This window comes from Notolepis coatsorum, assembly GCF_963971535.1.
Source record: "Notolepis coatsorum genome assembly, chromosome: 9".
NCBI lineage: Eukaryota > Metazoa > Chordata > Actinopteri > Aulopiformes > Paralepididae > Notolepis > Notolepis coatsorum.
In genome coordinates, this window is record NC_140173.1 from 22,272,700 (window position 1) to 22,293,301 (window position 20,602).

Here is a 20,602-nt window from a genome sequence, read left to right on the forward strand (position 1 = left end):
TATTGCCAGAGGAGATCACAGTTGCAAAGTGTTTCCTGGTCAGGACAGGCAGAGATGCAGTCCCTACTATCCAAAGTGTCTTTTCCCTCCTGGATGATAATAATAATAATAATAATAATGCATTTGATTTATAAGGCGCCTTTCAGGACACTAAAAAAAAAGTCCACAAATCGGTGAATGAAAGAATTATAGGATCAAATGAACTACTTACTAAAAATGTTTAAAAGTACTAAAAACCAACAAGAAATACCAAACACTAACAAACATTCAGCACAGACAATGGGGATGCTGACATAAAAAAAACATTTTTTTTCTCTTTTTTTTTTTTTTAGATCCGGGGCTAGGAGAAAAACATCCGGGGCTAAAGCCCCGGAAGCCCAGGGCTAACGACGCCACTGGTCTCCAGTCCAAGATCAACGAGCTTAGAGACACATTTAGAGAGAATGATGGTGTTGAATGCTGAGCCATAATCAATGAAGAGCATTCTCACATACAGTATGTGTTCTGAGAGGGCATACATACCAGGGTAAGTAAGTAAGTAAGTAAGTAAGTAAGTAAGTAAGTAAGTAAGTAAGTAAGTAAGTAAGTAAGTAAGTAAGTAAGTAAGTAAGTAAGTAAGTAAGTAAGTAAGTAAGTAAGTAAGTAAGTAAGTAAGTAAGTAAGTAAGTAAGTAAGTAAGTAAGTAAGTAAGTAAGTAAGTAAGTAAGTAAGTAAGTAAGTAAGTAAGTAAGTAAGTAAGTAAGTACGTAAGTAAGTAAGTAAGTAAGTAAGTAAGTAAGTAAGTAAGTAAGTAAGTAAGTAAGTAAGTAAGTAAGGTTTATTACACCTTTCACAGACCAGGGTCACAAAGTGCTTTACATATAAAAACATCAATAAAGTGCAAGGATAGCAGCATATTAAAAAGAAAGTAATTAAAAACGTGCAAGAAAAAAAACAAGATAAAAAGACATAAGAGATTTACACAGACATAGTTAGCCAAAAGTACGGAAGCCCTAAGCGGCCGTACATTCATACATTTTATTTACTCCGTTTTCCCGTGATAGCGAGTTTATTTAATTTGTTTTCTCATGATAACGGGATAGTTTTCTCGTTTATCACGAGAAAACACAGTCCGTTTTCTCGTGATAACGACTCATTATCTCGTTATCACGGGAAAACGAAGTCCGTTTTCTCGTGATAACGGATTCATTTATCTCGTTATCATGGGAAAACGAAGTCCGTTTTCTTGTGATAACGGATTAATTTATTTCAGGGAGGTACATGACATTCATACAGGTATATACACAGTACTGTTACATTTGTGACATACAAGATATGCAAATATACAGTACTGTTAAACAGAGATCCTAACAGAAAATATACATACGATGGGGAGGAAACTGTACATGGAGGGGGTGGGAGGGAGGGGTTTGGACATACAGGGGCCAGTTTCGAGTTGCAGCCTCCCGTAGCCAGGTGCTCTTTGAGAGCTCACTTTGATTGCACTTTGACGCAGACTAATGTGTATATATATTATCTGTAACAGCAAGGCATAAAGCTATTTCAGCCTGTGTCAGGCCTTGATTGAAGAGATATGTGACGCAGTGATCAATATCCTCCTGCTTAGCCCCTTTCGTGACTGTGATGCACCGAGTGCATCATAGTCACGAAAGGGCTACCTGCTCCTCTGACATTGTGACACTGAATGATGTTTTCTGCAGTGATTTATAATAGATTATCGTTTCGTTTTCTCGAGATCTCGAGAAAATTATCCCGTTATCACAGGAAAACAAATTAAATTAACTCGTTATCACGGGAAAAAGGAGTAAATCAAATGTATGAAAAACATTCGAAAACTACTCAATAGTCAGGAGGGATAGGAATCAATATGGAGGTGGCGTCTGTGTGTATATACACAAAGATACCAAATTCATCAACCGTACTGACCTTAACCATGACGAAATTGAAATTGTTTGGATTGAAATCTTATTCGATAGGGCAAAACCAGTACTAGTAGGCACAATCTATAGACCGCCAGAACACAGTGGCTTCTATGACACACTTGATGGGTGGAGCTGGGGTGGAGGGGGTAGAAAAAATTCTTATTGGGGACTGGAACACGGATATGCTGCGTAAAGCAGCACCCGTCTTCAAGGCCTTCAGTAGGTTTTCTGATCTGCACGGTTTCAGCCAGCTAATCACCCAACCCACAAGGATATGTGATTCGACACAAACCACCATTGACCTCATTTTGACCTCTGACCAAAACTGTCACATCTAGAGACCTCAAAACCTACTCTAGAGAGGCCTTTAACCAAGAACTGGAGAGCATGGACTGGTCAGATGAACTCAGTGGTACACAGGTTGAAGAAACATGGCTTGGATTCAAAACCAAATTCACAACAATACTCAACAACATGGCACCCCTAAGAACCACCAGGGTTAAAAATCGCGCTGAGACTATCCAGAATCTACAAAAGTGTGAAACCTAACTGTCCACGATGTAATCGGTCCCCAGCAAACCATGTGCACATGTTTTGGAGCTGTCCATCCCTAGTGGACCTTTGGGAAAACATATTCAATACACTCTCTGAAATATGCAGTACTCAGGTGGAACCAGAACCTTTGACTGCGCTATTTGGTGTTACCTCACCCTTACTACAACTGACAAATAACAACAAAGAGGTCTTGGCCTTTGTTACTCTGTTAGCGAGACGGTTAATCCTACTTCAGTGGAAATCCTCCTCACCCCCTTCCCATGCCCTTTGGATTAAATCTATTCTTAACTGTATTAAACTAGAAGAAATCCGACACACACTCCGAGGATCTACAGACAAGTTATTTTCTATGTGGGCTCCCTTCTTTTCCTATGTTGAGAGGACCCACCTTCCCATAGTTCCAGACTGATACTCACTCACACAATACCCTTGGTACACTACTCACCCATCCCTCCCCTTCAAACTTTCTCCTTTGATGCACCAAATCAACACCAGAGTTGGTTGACCTATGAATTGCTGTACTCACTTTTTCAAAGGTATCGCCTTATTTAAAAAATAAAAATAACGTACTTTTTATTTTTTTATTATTATTATTTACTTTATTTTTACTTTATTATGATTATTATTATATATATATATATATATTTTTTTTTTTTTTTTTTTTTATATATTTCTTATTACCATCACTATTTGTCTACATGTCACTTTGTCTTGATGTCTGCTGTTCTTTGTATTTTGTCTTTGTGTTTCAAATAGAACATTTTCAAGTACATATCATTTGTAAATGTTGGTTGCACTGGAAAAAAAAACCAATGAACAGACATATAAAAAAAAACTGGCCGCTATGAAAACTAGAGACAAAAAATCCTCTCAACTTCATAAAAGTCAGACAAAGCTTTCCAAAAGCTCAAACAGTGAACTCCAAGCCCACGTGGTTGAACTAAAAATTCAAAGAAACAGACTAAGAAATGACATAAACACCATGATCAAAACCGCAAAAAAAGAAATCATCAATGACAAAACTGAGGAAAACAAAAACAAACCACGTGAACTTTGGAAATTACTCAATAATCAACTAGGCTGCAGTAAAAAACTTAAAACCAGATTCTCAAACATAAACATAAAGACGGACAGCACGCTCATCACAGACAAGCTGGATGTAGCCAATTACTTAAACATCTTCTTCACAAACATAGCCACAACACTGGTAAAAAAAACTACCCTCCCACTCAGGGCATTATGGGGTAGAATACTACAAAAACCTAGGGGTCCGCAAAGACGACTTCAAACTAGAAATGGTAACAACCGATGAGGTACTCAAAAAATTTAGCGCCCTCCAACCTAACAAGGCCACTAGCCATGACAACATCCACTCCAAATTCCTCAGAGACTCAGCAGCCGCCATCACCCCAGTCATCACACACATAATAAACCTCTCTATAAAACAGGGACACGTCCCCAAGGACTTCAAAATTGCGAGAGTGACCCCTCTGCAAAAAAAGGGCAGCAAATTAGACCCAGGCAACTACTGCCCTGTTTCTATTCTTACCTCCATCTCGAAAGTCATGGAGAAAATAGTCTACGAACAGGTCGAAAAGTACCTGGCGGAAAAAAAATCTAATCTACGAATTCCAATCTGGCTTCAGAACGTCCCACTCCACTGACACATGCTTTCTCTATTTGAACGCCCACATCAAACAAGAGGTGGACGTGGGCAAATACTGCGGCATGGTCATGCTGGACCTACAGGAAGGCAGCAGGACCGGACGGCATCCCCGGCCGCGTCCTAAAAGTCTGTGCCGACCAACTGGCCCCGGTATTCACTGACATCTTCAACCTGTCCTTGGAACAGGCCGTCATCCCCACCTGTCTGAAGAAGTCCACCATCATCCCTGTACCCAAAAAATCTACGCCCGCTTGCCTCAACGACTACCGCCCTGTAGCCCTCACCTCCATAGCCATGAAGTGCTTTGAGAAGCTAGTGAAGGGCTACATCTGTTCCTCCCTCCCCATCAACCTGGACCCTCTGCAATTTGCATATCGCCCCAACAGGTCCACGGAGGACGCCATAGCCCATGTGCTGCACACAGCAGCATCACATCTGGACAAGAGGCAGGGGAACTATGTGAGAATGCTGTTCATCGACTACAGCTCAGCATTCAATACCATAGTCCCCTCCAAACTCATAGCCAAGCTCAGGGACCTGGGCTTGAACTATGACCTGTGCCAGTGGGTCCTGGACTTCCTGACGGGCAGACCCCAGGTGGTAAGAGCCGGCAACTGCACCTCCTCATCCATCACGCTCAACATAGGGGCCCCCCAGGGCTGTGTTCTGAGCCCCCTCCTCTACTCCCTGTACACACATGACTGCGTAGCACAGCGGAACAACAACACCATCATCAAATTTGCTGATGACACAGTAGTGGTGGGCCTGATCTCTGCCAACGACGAAAGGGCCTACCTGGAAGAGGTAGAGAACCTGTCACAGTGGTGTCAGGAGAACTGCCTCTCCCTGAACGTCAGCAAAACAAAAGAGATGATTGTGGACTTCAGGAGGTCGGGGGTCAAGGACTACAGCCCCCTCAGCATCGACGGGGCACCAGTTGAGAGAGTGAACAGTTTCAAGTACCTCGGAGCCCACATATCCGAGGACTTGACATGGACCACACACATTGACAGTGTTGTGAAGAAGGCACGACAACGCCTCTACTTCCTCAGGCGCCTAAGGAAGTTCCAAGTCAGTCAGAAGATCCTTAGGAACTTCTACTCATGTACAATAGAGAGCATCCTGACCGGCAACATCACCTCCTGGTTTGGGAATAGCACTGCACAAGACCGTAGCAGACTACAAAGAGTGACACGTTCAGCCGAACGCACAATTAGAGGGGGGCTTCCCACCCTCCAGAACATTTACAACAAGCGGTGCAAGGGGAAGGCTAAGAGAATTATTAAGGACTCGAGCCACCCGAACAACTGCCTCTTTGAACTGCTGCCGTCAGGCAAGCGATACCGGAGTCTTATGGCGAGCACAGAAAGACTCAGAAGGAGCTTCTATCCCCAGGCCATCAGGCTGCTAAACGAACAATAATCGCTAAACGAACAATAATCACTATGCAACAACCATCAAATGCACACAGCACACACACCCACACGCACACACTCACTCAAACAAACAACACACTGCAGCACCCACTCTCCACACTTTAGATCACACAAACACACTTACACTTTATATTTATTGATAAAGGATTTGCACTACAACTCGTACACCTACTGTGAATTGTACCTAAACTGCACCTCGTCCATTTATGCCTTGCACTATATAGTATTGTATATTAGTACACTGCACAGTATTGTATATTGTATGGTAACTACGTCTACGAACATTGTACATATGTCTAAACTGAACACTGTGACCTCTTTTTTTACTTCTAATTTTTACTATGTCTTTATTTCATACTTATCTTGTCATGCACAGTCTCTGGAGCGCAACAGTAAGAAGCATTTTGTACAAAAGTATTCTGTACTTCTGTATGACAACTATTAAAGAAACTTGAGAAACTACAAAAGGCCTTCGATACTGTCAATCACTCCTGTAGAGTTTCCTGTTCCTTCGCTCTCCATGTTCAATGTAGAGGGTTCTGTTTCTTCGTCATCAGTGTTGTTCAATGTAGAGGGTTCTGTTTCTTTGTCATCATGACTCATACCTTATCATATGTATTTATCCACACAAAGAATGCCTGATCCGTTTGGTTTCTTTTATGTGAATAGTTTATTTACAATAAGTGAACCAAACTTCTCCTCCATTACAAACACCACAAACACTCCCAGCTGTGACACAGCATTTTTCACCCCTGTGCGCACTGACAGCTGACTGATGACAGCTGACAGCTAGATATACATGCTCGGCTTCCCGCCACTGCGTCATACCGTCATGTCTTTACGTACTGCAAGTACAAGAACAAAACACAAGACTTAGAATAGAGTTGCACCACATTTCCAATACAACACATGTATATGAACGTCTCGGCTATTCACTTTAACACAAAACATAACAACCATAACATATGATCCCATTTTCAACATATGAGAACATATAGCTCAACAACTCCATTCTGATTGACAAGCTAAAAGCAATTGGTTTTGATCGTTTATCAGTGAGCTGGATGCAATCCTACCTGGAGGGGAGAGAACAGATGGTGGAGGTAAACGGTACTCTATCCCCCCCCCCCCCCTCACAGTGAGCTGTGGTGTTCCACAAGGAAGCATACTAGGACCGCTACTGTTCCTAATTTATGCAAATGACATGTCATCAGCCTGTGACTGCAACTTGTTCCTGTTTGCGGACGACTCAGCCCTGCTGGTCTCTGACAAGAACAAGTTGCAGGTTGAAAAAACCCTCAGCTCGGAACTAGGCAAAATCTGCATATGATAACAAACTATCATTACACATGGGCAAAACAGAGTCCATTATATTCGGTTCAAATAACAAACTCAGCAAGACCGACAGCTTCTCAGTTACAGTGGGTGACAATATTGTCACAAGGAAAGATGAAATTACCTACCTGGGTTCCATCCTAGAGGCAAATCTTTCCTGTGACAAAATGGCATCCAATGTAATAAAAAAAGTCAACCAACGAACTAGATTCTTGTACCGGATCTCCTCTCTGGTAAACAAGAATACCCTGAAGACTCTGGCAGGAGCACTCATTCAAGGGTACTACGACTATGCTTGCACCTCATGGTACCAAAGCACCTCAAAGGCGCTAAAAACAAGATTACAAACATCACAAAACAAACTGGTCAGACTACTTGACCTTACCCCTAGAACCCACCTCACCCCTGCCCACTTTGACAACCTATAGATGGCTTAGAGTAAACGACAGAGTACAGCAACTTGCAATGGGCCTGGTCTACAAGATACACTATACGACTAAGGTACCCATGTACATGTCAAAATACTTCCCAAAGGTCAGTGAATACCACGACCACAACACCAGAGGAAGCTCAACAAATCATGTTAAACCCAGATTCGGCTCAAACAAGGGACTAAACACGTTTCGCAATTATGCCACATCAATGTGGAACGCCCTAACCAAAGCTGTAAAGGAATGTGAATCCCTACCCACATTCAAAACCGCTCTTAAAGAGCACCTACGGGAGGCTGCAATTCGAAACTGGCCACCGTAAATGTCCAAACCCCCCACCCCCTCCTAATAGACAGTCTCCTCCCCACCGCATGTATATATTCTCTCCCCGCCGTATGTATATTTCTCTCCCACCGACCCACCCCCTCCAAATGTACAGTCTCCTCCCCACCGTATGTATATTTCTCTCCCACCCACCCACCCCCTCCTAATGTAGTCCCCTCCCCATTATGTATATACTCTGTCAGGATCTATGGGTAACAGTACTGTATATTTGAATACCGTTTATGTCACAAATGTATAAGTACTAAATACCTGTATGTCCCTATGCCATAAATGTCATGTTATGTATGTCATAAATGTCAATATGAATTGAAAATGGGGGACCCTGATGTAAACAAGACAAACGTCTTTCTCTGGTCTGCATCCCCTTAACAATTGTGTGTATTGAGCCGTACTGTATTGTACCCATTCTGCAATCTGTTAAATAAAGTTTTCATTCATCATTCATTCATTCATGAATGTACGGCCTCTTAGGGCTTCCGTACAAAAGCCTGTTTGAACAACACAGTCTTTCGCTGCTTTTTAAAAGTGTTTACAGAGACCACACTGATGTATCCTAGTTCCCACTTCAATGGAATGCATTTAGAGAGAAGAAAGAATATTCTCCAAAATGTATTTTTGTTAGTTATAATAAAATAGTGATTTTGTGTAAACCTCCCATTTAGTGTACCTCCCGCAATTACAATGACTGCGCTTCGAGCGCCATCTACTGGCAACATTAGAGTTGGTCCTCTCCTTTATAGAGCTTTGAGGCAGTCCCCGCCCAGCGGAAATGACGTCAGACACACGCTCTTTGTGTACTGTAGTTTCACCTCGTTGTCTATGGCTAATAAGCTAATGCTAATCTAATTCTCTGATAATATCTAGAACTATGGCTAATAACAAGCTAATGCTAATCTAATTATCTGATAATATCTAGAACTATAATGCAGAGATGGTGTAATGAATGGACTAACTGCAACCGCAGAAGATATATTTGAAGTGTTTGAACGGACTAAGGTGGAGCACCGTGGAGGAGTATGAACAGTAGAGGAGAGACTGATCTCCAGATTCTTCACCGTGAAACTACTGAATGTTTTGATGCTGAAACTGAGATGAAGAAACACGAAGCAGGTTTGTTAAATCAGAAGGTCCTTTGAACTTTAATGTCACCCTCTTGGTCAATAGGCTCCCATTTGAGATGACGACATTGCACAATTGAATGTTTTATTCTGCATATTACTAGCCGCTTGCAGTGGTTTCATAACCAGGCTGGGCCTTGTGTGCTGCAGACGCCATCATTGTACCCTAATGCTGCTGCATTGTTTCTGTCTTTATTACCTAACAGACTGAACATAAATACACCACTAGTTTCAGTTAAAGATTAACCTGAATCTCTTTGTCTGGAAAGAACACAACAAAACGCAGAGTCGTAGCAACAAGAGTCTGCTGAGGAGTAGAACTAGTCCGGCTACACGAGCAGAACAAGATGGAGGCAGCAAGGTAAGGTACATCAGTTGTTCACATTATTAGGATCTAATAACATCCCAATAGGCCTCTCTGTTTACGCTTTCATTCATTAATACAAATATAAAATAGAATAGACAGAGTAAAAAAGTACGGTTTGATTCAGTTTAAAAATAGGCAATTCTAAAAACAATAAAATATAATAGACAGAGTAAAAAAGTGTGATAAAATAGTTAAATACAAATATACAATAACATTTACAACAGAGCATCAGGGCGTCATTTTTTATTACAACATATTTTCTAAGTTTAGGTTTTTTCCATATCTCCACCTTCCACTTATCCTGATGGATTGTTGATCATTTTGTTTTAATTATGTGAACCTTACACTGCAGATTGTTCATAAAAATCATACTTAAGTCAGCAGACGAAAAAATCATGGACATCTCTCTTGACCAGGGATGACCGTGTGCTCTGTCCCAGTTAAATATATTTTGTCACCTTGTTATTTGGCAGCTGGACCAGGCGGTTCCATAACCTAACCATTTCACCTTTTTGCTTGACCAAGCATGAGTCCCACTCCCAACCCATGTCCCCTTCTATAACCCCTTTTGGTGTATATTTATGGACTCCCAAGAAGTATCTCATGGCCCGGTTCTGGATAGCATTACATTCAGGTGCATCATCAAAACCCCATACTCCAGCAGCATAAAATAAAACAGAACCCACCATTGAATCAAATAATTGTGTAAATGTTGAAAACCCAAGGTCAGTGCACACTTTAATTTGACTCAACACACCCTAGCCCCCTTCCTGCTGACTCAGATATTATTTTCCTTCCTTCTATGAAGCTCATGTACTCATTAAAGGTGAAACCAAGATATTTATAAGAATGTGTAAATCAGGGGTGTTGGTCCAAATTGAAACTTATGGTTACTCTGCTGTTCATGTTTTTTCCTGAAGTGCATAATCTGTGTTTTTTCACTGTTAATCGCAAGTCTCCATTTCCTGCACCAAGAACTCATAATATTCAACATGTTTTGTAAATTTGCTTCCTTTTCTGAAAACAAAACAATATCAGCCGATCAGTGTACAATAAAATACTTGCTTGCTTTTTTCCTTGCGCCAGGTCATTAACATAAAGGGCGAATAAAGTGGGAGAAAGCATATCTCCCTGTTTTACACCGAATGGGGTGGGGAACCAGCCGGTCCTAACATCATTCAGCTGCAGACAGGCAGATGGGGCCTTATACAGGCTTTTGATAGCCTTATAAAATAGAACATCAATACCAGAACAAATTAATTTATAATCCAAAAGATCTCTATGCCTATGCGATGGACGAAACAATCATTACATTTGTTTCATTGTGCTTCGCTCTAATAAAGCGCGGATGGCGCCGCTCGGATGTGAATCTTTTTTTTTCTTTTTTTGAGCCTGTCTGGCCACCATAATAACGACAAACAGCTATACGAGCGAGAGAGAGAGATGGCCAAACAAGCTAAACTTAACAAATATTTCATGAAACCAAGCACAAGCAGGTCTAATAATAATGACATTGACAACGAAGATGAGTCTTCTGAAGTCACAGAGACCGCCGATGCTCCCGCGGAAAATAAACAAATGTCGAGCGTTCAGGCGGCGGCCCGAGTGGAAAGTTAAATTCTCCTGGCTGAGGTACGACATTATAGTCTAGTAGTCTAGCGTCTATGATGTACAAGAGATAACATTGATTGAACGTACACAAAGTACACTTTATTGATTGAACCACAAAGAGCATCCCCAGTCTGCTGCTACCGTTGCGAGCCTCGCAGAAGTCCACCTGTTCCAATGCAATGGGGATCTAGTCGCAGGTACAAAACGGATAGGCAGAACGAGACGGGGTGAGTAAGTGTTGACATTTTTTAATCATAATGCAACTGTTGGTTGACTGCCGTGTCACATAGTAATGCATATAATTGATTATAACTAAATGTAGGCTATAATGAAATCAACAAACGCATTACGAGCATGTGGCTCGTCCTCTCGCTCTCTGCATGCAAACGAGGCAATGTGATGATCAACTACAGTTTGCTGTGTGTGAAGTTGAACATTATGATATGCGTGACGTGTCTGATACAACGAGGTGAAGCGATGTCGACTCGAGATTCATTTGGGGGTGCGTGTGACAGCTGCTGCAGTGCGAGCCTGCGGCGCGGGAGCTTGATGCTGGATCAGCGTATCGCACTAACTTGGGAGGCGAGAGATAGTAATTTGATTCTGCAAATCAATTTCTCATTCTTCGCTTGATGTAATTAATACAAATGTCCAATATAACGGAATTCGTTAGCTCATAAAAATGTGATTATAACAGACTGCTGTTTAAAACTCTGACCGGAATTTCAGGAATATGTCCGGGGATAGAAATCTTGCAGGACATCCAGACCGGCACGAATATGTTCTAACGGAAACGCTGCTTAGCCCTAAACCCATTCTGCTCATCCACCAACATTTCATTATATTCCTTTTTTTTATCTACTTTTTCTCCCATTTAAAATTTGTCTCCCATCCCAATTTCGTATCGTCCAATTCTACCCTCCCCTGTCTCGAACGCTGTTAGGCCATGCCTCCCACAAGCCGGCTGCAATGTGGACGAAGCCTTACATCACGTGTCCCCTCCGGTACTCGAGGAAGCAGCCGGCGCATCTTTTTACCTGCACAGCGCGATCTCAGCGTTGGGGGTCTGCTGTCGCTTCCTGATTCTGCTGCGCAGGCGCACCAACCGACCTGTAGGAGTCGCTGTCCACAACGTCCGATCCCCACCCATCAGCTTCCCACCCACTAATACTGCCAATTGTATTAGTATGAACGACCAGCCAAGCTGATAGCAATGCGGAGAGCTGGGCTCGAACCCAGCGTTTCCTGCATTGGTGGTGAGCGCCTTGCCCACGGCACCACCTAGCCGCCCCCCACATTTCATTATATTCTAAGTATTTATTTAATCTATTATTAAGAACACTTGAATATAATTTATAAACTGTACTGATCAAACTAATACCTCTAATTTAGTGGGACTCTAGCAGGGGAGGAAATTAGGCCACTTTACTCGCCAAATGCGAGTATTTTTTACGTTTGGCGAGTGATTCATGAAGACCACTCGCCAGTCTGGCGAGTATACAAAAAAATAAAACATTCTGCAATCACTGCACTGGCAAACGGTGCGCGTCTTCTGAGTGTTCGCTTTAGTTGACAGTGCCACGAGAGCACTGCACAAGACCACCCGCGGACATATAATGTTTAATAAACGTTTGCGCAGTACTGGCCAACCCGCGGACATATAATAATAAAAGTCCCGCGGTACTACTAGGCTAGCCATCAGGAGCACTCGCAAACAGATAACGTTAAACACAGCAGAATATGGAAAACAGACAGACTGACCAACGGGGAACTGCATCCAACCCTAGTACAACCATCGAGTATAAGTTACTAAGGACACATTTAAATCACAGAGGTGTAATGTTGTCTACTGGAACTGTATACAGTGGTTGGCTTCTAGTTAGCGTTTTAGATATAGCTAACGTTAGCCCTGTGTGCTGAAAGCAGCCAGCTAGGTGTATATCTGTTATGACTATAATGTTTCCAAAAAAGCACCGGACTACGACGTAAGGTTAGACATTTTATTTCATGCTCAAAAGCCCCTGGCTTGCACATCGCAGTCACGAAAGGGGCTAGCTCAACCAGTGCACTGTGCACAACGTCAACAGCACACCAACCCAACTGACGTTACCACAACACTTGACGGTACTTCACAGCACTGTCGTAAGACCACCGTGCTGTCTTAAAGGCACAGTGTGCCTACCCAGATGCATACACAACATTGACGCGGCTTGACATACAAAGAAGTAATTATCACAATTAGCGATATTTTTTGTCTGGTAAAAAATCTGTTTGGCTGGTAAGAAAAATCAGATACTCGCCAGTTGGCTGGTAAGCCAAAAAGTTAGTTTCCTCTCCTGGACTCTAGGGTCAGCTTTTGCAGATTTGGGGATGGGCTTAATAATGGACTTGTTCCATATCGAGGGGATGGTGCCTGTGTGAAAACAAGTTTGACATAAACAGTGTAATACATTCAGCAGATATGGAGTTTTAAGGACCTTGTTAGACAACTCCTCAAGGGCTCCAGAGTAGAGCTGCCGCGGTATTGATGTTTTCCTTACCGCACAAATTTGCAAAATATTTCCTACCGCCGCGGTTATTACCGTACACACACACACAAAAAAAAGTTTGAATGCATTTTTTTTGTAGTCTACTCTTTATAGCATATAGCCTGCCTCTAGTCTAAATGTCTATCTTTAGAGGATGACTTTGCAGCATGAATATTGTTTGGGATTCGGCATGCACGCATTCGTTATTAAAAGTGAAACACGGATTCGAAGTCTCCCCTCGGTGTCGCGAGCAGGGGTGGTAGCGGCGCGCCCGCCGGTTACCCCCCCGACCCTTTCTTCTTCTTATTATAACGTTACTACTTATGATTACAAAGGCATTCGATTTGTGGCATTAACGTTAGTATAGTTACGTTCGTATTTACCGGACCATAGCAAGGCAAGCGTTACTCAATTAATATCTAAGTTCCTTTCTTTGCTCAGAGCGTGCCGAGTTGTACCCATTCTGCGGTCTGTTAATAAAGTTTTCAATCAGACAAGTGTATAGAACGAAGGGCTTTTATTATAACATTTCGTTGCAGTAAAATCATTATGCCTCGTTCCCTGAGGAGCGACGGCGTCGGTAATCCACTCCGGTCTCCGGTGGGAGCTAACGTACTATTAGCCGTGTTGTGACTGTGAGCTCTGATCAATGGCTCATGGCTGAGATTCAGGAAGTAAAAGCACTGCAATATGCTCCAGCATGTGACGCGTATCTCTTCTGACCAATCAGTGGTCTGCAGTGTTTCATGTGACATGTGGTACCCAATAGGGTCGCTTGGAATCTCGACAGATAAGTAGGGTATATCTGCAGAGCCGCAAGCCCAACGAGAGCGTAATAATAATAATAATAATATAATAAAAAACAGCGGTGATGCCGGTATTCAGCCCAACGCTGCGGTGGGCATGATGTAACAGCGATACCGCGGTAATACCGATACCGCGGCAGCTCTACTCCAGAGTGTGACTGTTTTGGTCGCATTTTGCGACCAAATTTCAGTGCAGTGTGACTGGATGTTTTCCCTTGTCGCACTGGTGCACCTCCCAGCAGGTCTGTGTGTGTATTTGTGTGTAGCGTAATTTTCCCCGTGGCCCAATAGGGTAGACGTTGGGCTTGCGGCTCTGCAGATATACCCTACTCCCATGGCCATGTGTGTTCAAAATTTTTTTTTTTATCTCTGCCTTTGATTGGCTATAACACGTGCATTATGCAAAGACCAGCCCCCACCTGCCTCTGATTGGCTCTGATCATCACCCTGAAATTCGCATGGGCTGAATGACAAATAAACAAAATAGCCATCGTGAGCATCAACTTTCCGAATTGAATCGATAAATAAGCACAGTGTCTCATACTGGTTTCACAATACAACGTTTCCGAATGGACGTTTGGATTAAACAAAGTGTATGCAGTGATGCTTTCCCAGCGGAACACAAGCTGCTTAACGTTACACAGGTAAGTCATACACGTTAATTAAGCTATGTAACGTTAGTGCGCAGCTAACGTTAAGGTAGCAGGAGCCGTCGGCCAACAAAGATCATCATGTGGGATATTGGTGTACAGACTAGTCACATCCAGTGACAAACGTAGCATTGTCTGGTAGTACAGTGGCCTTTAGTTTGTTAATGAGATCAATGGAATCCCGTGTATAGGAGGGAAGGGAGGTCACCCATGGCTTGAGACAGTGGTCCACAAAAGTGGAGATGTTGGTGGTCAGAGATCCAATACCACTAACAATGGGTCTCCCAGGAAGGGGGGTTGTTTGGGATTTGTGGATTTTGGGAAGTGTGTAGATGACTGGTGTCACAGGGTACTCGTTCTTCATGAATTCAAATTTGTTCTTAGTGATTTCCCCTTTGTCTAGCCAAAACAACAATTTATCATGGACAGACTGCTTAAATTGAGTGGTAGGGTCAGACAGTAACTTACTGTAAAACGACTGATCATTTAATTGTCTCAGAATTTCATTTTCATAGTCCAGTGTTCTGAAGTACAATAGCGCCACCTTTGTCCGCTGGTCGAACAATCACTGTCTTGTCTTTGCCTAAGGTAGTGATAGCCTCTCTTTCCGCTTTACACATGTTGTACACTTTATATTCCCGTTTGTTTTTTTAAATAGCCTGTACATCATTTTCTACTAAACGACAATATGTGTCGAGGGATGCATTGCGATTTCTTGGGGGAATAAAAGTCGATTTCTTCTTGAATGGCGTAATAGGTTTACTCACTGTTGTGTTGGCCTGAGAGGGGGTGGCGCTGTGCACAGGGACATGAGTCCCTGGGCTGGTGGCTCCTCCAGAGTGGAAGAACTCTTTCAGTCTCAATGTTCTGAAGAACTTGTGGAAGTCTATGATGGTATCAAAGTCGTTGGTGGTGGTAGTTGGTACAAACGACAACCCCGGGCCCTTACTAAGGGCTGTGATGCAGGTCTCTGTCAGTGGCGCAGTAGAGAAGTTCATGATTGTGTTACGCTCCGGGTTTGGTAGGAGTGGCCTCTTCTTCCGCATGCCTTGTCTGGTGCGTTTGTGTGATATCTTCTCTGTCCGCCCCTGCGGGGGACGCCTATAGCTTATTAACAGCGGAAGAGTGCTGCAGAGTGCTTTCGCGTTTTCCCTGATTGGCTGCCGCAGAGCGGAGCGGCAGAGCTTGCGGCATTATGTAGCCGTAATCCCAGATGTTTTTCATTCGACAGTTAGCTCAAGTGGCAGCGCTGCCGTGCTGTGGATCCTGCGGTCCGTTGATGACAAGTTCGATTCCCTTCAATTTTTATTTTATTTTTTTTAACATGCATTCTTTCGCGGGTTAAGTTTAGGCATGTTAACTTTAAGCATTGTTTCGGAGTTGGTTATGGTTAATGTTACGAAGGATCAGATTAAACCGAATATATATATTTACTACTTGATATATATTGCATAATATTTGTATATCGTCTGATATCCCTTGTGTATTCTTTGTACATATACACGGAATATCCCTTTTACCTAGTACAGACCATAATATTTCGTTCTCCTATTGGATAGCGATCAACTAGGCGCCACTGCCATACCCCCAAGGTCTAGTTCAAAGTCACCGCCAAGGCTTGTCTGGACATGCCTGGGTCTGCGCAAGAATATGAGACAGAAATAAGGCTGGTACTAGATTATTCACCGTACGTATAAATACGTCGCAGGTGGATACAGCAGCACCTTAGCCTAAAGCACTTAGCCTAAAGTTAAGTTAACCTAGAAACGCGTTACCCTCAAACGTAAAGCCTTCATCACGAGTCAACGACCAAGTGAAGTGAGCAACCGTGTGTCTAAATAGAGCACTTATAACCGTGTGCGAATAGGACAGTAAAGGTGTCTAGAATAACGTCAAGTTCGACCTAGTTAATGTGAAGTACCGCGCACCGGAGAATCTACACGGGTGAATGCAGAGCCTTTTCCAGCTGGATTATTGCTTTGGTCCTGTGGATGTTGGAGCGGAGGAGAATCGTCTACACCCCACTACTGTGTGGGATTTACCCGTGAGGAACATCACTCGAGCCCGTCTCTCGGAGAGGCTGGCCGGCTTTCACCTATTCTGCACGCATACTTGGATTACAGCTGCTGCTTTCGTCTGCCGATCAAGGGAGTAATGTACCGACTCCCGTAGCTGGAGCTTATTGATTCCCCGTTGATCCAGAGTTTGCATTCGAACATTTCCTCCCCCTGCTGGCCTACAACCGGAGGGACCCTACTAGTATCTCCCGCTGCCTTACTAGTGTACCATAGATATAATTCCTAAGATACAGGTGGTATTCATTATCTCCTGCGTAATATGATAATGGACTTACTTTATTGATTTACTCACGCACATTCTTTCGCCTTATAAGCGCGACCCTACGTAAAGTATTGTTATATACTATCATTGCTGCTAATAAATATTATTCTAACCAATATTTGTGTGGAACCGTATCATTGTGGAGGTGTTCATATCATATACCTGTGTACTGTATGGCCAGTAGTAATGTACATAAGACAGTAGTGGTTTAATGATACCATACTTATTAATACAGTCGGGGAATTGTACCCCTCAGTTACAATTGGTCCTTCGAGCCGGAGGGTAATTAGCGTAATATTAATATAATATTAACATGGCCGATGATGAACACTCCACAAACGGTTCTCCTAAGCTAGATCGCCCGGAGCGCAGACGTCAGCCACCTCCCTATCTAGAGGCATACGCTGTCAGTCTAATACCTAGCTTTATAAAGAAGTTAAATACGGATAAAATAAATAAAGCGGATAGTCAAAGTATGTCAAACCCTACCGACCAGGCGGCCCCGCCAGTAGAGACCCTAGTGGGTTCTAACGTAACTGACCAAGCTCACGGGGGGGACCAGGAGGGACCTGACATGACTTTACCCGACGCCAACGAGGTAGTCCCCGGAGAGCTCCAGGATAAAGAAAGCCCTCCAGGGACGGAACCCGACCCACTACCAGAAGAGACGCACACCCAGGAGATGGATCTCCTCGGAGCGCGACAGGAGAACGGATCTCCAACGAGCACTGCCAGAAGCCGATCACCTCCGCCTGTGTCTTCCCCCAGCGAAGCGGACAAGATGCTGGCGCAGGCACTCATCGCCACCCTGGCAGCCTCCACCGAGCGCGAACAAGCTGCAGACCAACGAGAGCGCCTTCACGCGCAACTCCAAGCCCAAGCCCTCAGTGAACGCGAACATTCTGCAACCGAGCGAGAGCGCTTCCAGGCGCAACAAAGGAGTGAAGACGACCGCATAAGACTGGAGACCAGACGCCTTCAGACGGAAGAGAACATTGAAAGAAGCCGCGCCAATGCACAGCGCGACGCCGCAAATGCACAGCTCCACGCCGCCCATGCCAGCGCCAATGCCCACCGCGAAGCAGAGCGCGACGCCGCCCATGCCCAGCGCGAAGCAGAGCGCGACCGGCAGCAGGCGAAGATGGTAGAACAATTGATCGCCATGGCGACACCCCCTCACTCCGCCCGGAGCTCCCGGAGATCATCACGACAAGGGTCTAGGGCACATTCCCCTACCCGACCAAGCGACCCGGGACCCCGCCAACAGGAGGATCCTGTCCATGTCTCCGAACCCACTCCCCGGCCGGTCCATACGAGACCCAGCAACCGGGAAGAACCGGACCACGCCGAGAGACTGAACAGAAGACTCCAGGACCTAGCAGAGGAAGAGGAAGAGGAGGAATGTCAAGCCGACCAGCAGCAACGTACTCTGGACCAGGAGGCCCAGTACAGCCCCGACCAGCAGCAACGTACTCTGGACCAGGAGGCCCAGTACAGCCCCGACCAGCAGCAACGTACTCTGGACCAGGAGGTCCAGTACAGCCCAGACGTCAGCCCCGAGGCACTGCGCTACAAACCCCCGACTCAACTCACGGGTGAGTTTGACGCACCGTCAGCACCGAGGAACAGCACCTGGGTACCCGACCTTCGGTACCCACCAAGTACCAGCCCAAGACGACACGCACGGGGAGACTCGCCCAGGAGGCCTCTCCCCCAACGCTCACCGATGTGCCAGCCATCCATGGCATCGTACCTTGGCACACCGACGTTCCCGGACTTCACACACGAGAACAGAGCACAGTACACAGAGCTACGAATGTGCTTAGAGACAATAATGTCCGATGTACCAGATGAAACGTACAAGTATGCTATCCTACTCAAGCACCTGAAGGTGCCCAGAGCGCACAATATAGCGCTGGCATATTCCAACTCTACTACCCCATACACCGCGGCTCTAGTAGCCCTCGACCAACGTTACGGACGCATATGGGACTACGTGATACAGGAGATAAGAGACATTGACCGTCTCCCCCCAGCCAGAGACAACAGAGCATTGGATGACCTCTCTTATCAAGGTACAGTCCCTGGTAGGGATGCTGGGGTCCCAAAAGGAAAAAGGGATATACGAACTGTACGCTAACTCTAATGTAGAGAGGATATTAGAGAAGCTCCCTCCCGCCCGACAAGAGCGTTTTCGGCGGCAGAGAGACCACCGTGACCCCAACGGCCCAGAGGCATCCCTCCTAGACCTGTCTGAGTTCCTTGCCAGGGAGGTCAGCAGCTTACGACTGGACACGTTCGTATGGAGTGGACCAAGCCCAAGACCAGGACCTCGGGGATTAAATGATAACCGCCGGTCGGTGACCGTTATGCACCAAGCCGAATCAGTACCGCAGCACAAGAACCACAACACCCCCTCGACGAAAGAGGAGTGGAAGATTGAATGCCAGTACTGTGAAGGGGAACATCGGCTGTATCAATGCGACACTTTCGGGAAGCTGACCACGGACGAGGTGAGTCAGTGGATCAAGGACCACCGTCGCTGCTTCCGCTGCGCGCGCAGCCATATGGCAGCTGAGTGCCGCTTGAAGAAGAAGTGTGGCAGGTGCGGCGGCACCCACTTGGAGGTCCTGCATGACATCAACAAGCGTCCGCCAGGACAACAAAGTGGGCCCGTCACGGTAATGTACCAGGCCGAGGCGGTGGTACCAGTACCAAAGATCCACCTGACCGCTCCCTGGTGTCCCGACTGCTACAGCAGACACTGGGAGTCACGGTGCTACTCGGACGACCGCGAGTCGGCACCACCCCAGACGATCCAAAGCAACCGACCAACAGGAGTGCTCCACATTGACCAGCATAGCGGGACCCCCCGAGTGCTCATCAAAGTGGTCAGAGTGCTCCTGAGCTACGAGGACAAGGTCCTGGACACTTACGCCGTCCTGGACGATGGGTCTGAAAAGACTCTCCTCCTCGCTTCCGCCGCAGCCCAGTTGGGCCTGCGGGGTGCCAAAGGTACCATGACCATACGCACCATCAGAAGGGACCAGAAGACCATAAAAGGTGAAAGGGTCTCCTTCAAGATAGCAGCGGTGGACCAGCCCGAGAAGCAGTATAGTATAACCAACGTTTTCACCAGCCACGACATAGGCCTGTCCCAGTACACCTACCCCATCCCACAGCTGATGGCGAAGTATGTGCACCTACGTCAACTACCTATACCGCTTATCGACGGCGCCACACCGACCCTGCTCATCGGCTCCGACCACGCGGACGTATGGCTTTGTCAGTATTCCAATGTACAGTGTACAATGTGTGTCCCCCCCCCTACCAAACCCCCCCCCCCCCACCTCCAATGTACAGCCCCCACCCAGCCACCCAACCTCCTCCAATGTACAGTTTCTACGTCAAATGTATATACACTTTTTCTGGACACTTTTGTATCACAAACGGTACTGTATTTGCAAATCTGATATGTCATAAATGTATAGA

The 20,602-nt window shown here is 45.1% G+C and overlaps 1 long non-coding RNA gene across 1 annotated transcript in view; it reads left to right on the forward strand.

The window, feature by feature from the left end:
* The first annotated feature begins 8,525 nt into the window (after positions 1–8,525).
* Positions 8,526–20,602, forward strand: part of LOC311234905 — a 73,157-nt gene continuing 61,080 nt past the window's right edge. The window contains exons 1-2 of the long non-coding RNA XR_014620113.1: positions 8,526–8,800; positions 9,078–9,169. This is a non-coding gene — a long non-coding RNA (uncharacterized lncRNA). The remainder of the gene's footprint in view (positions 8,801–9,077; positions 9,170–20,602) is intronic.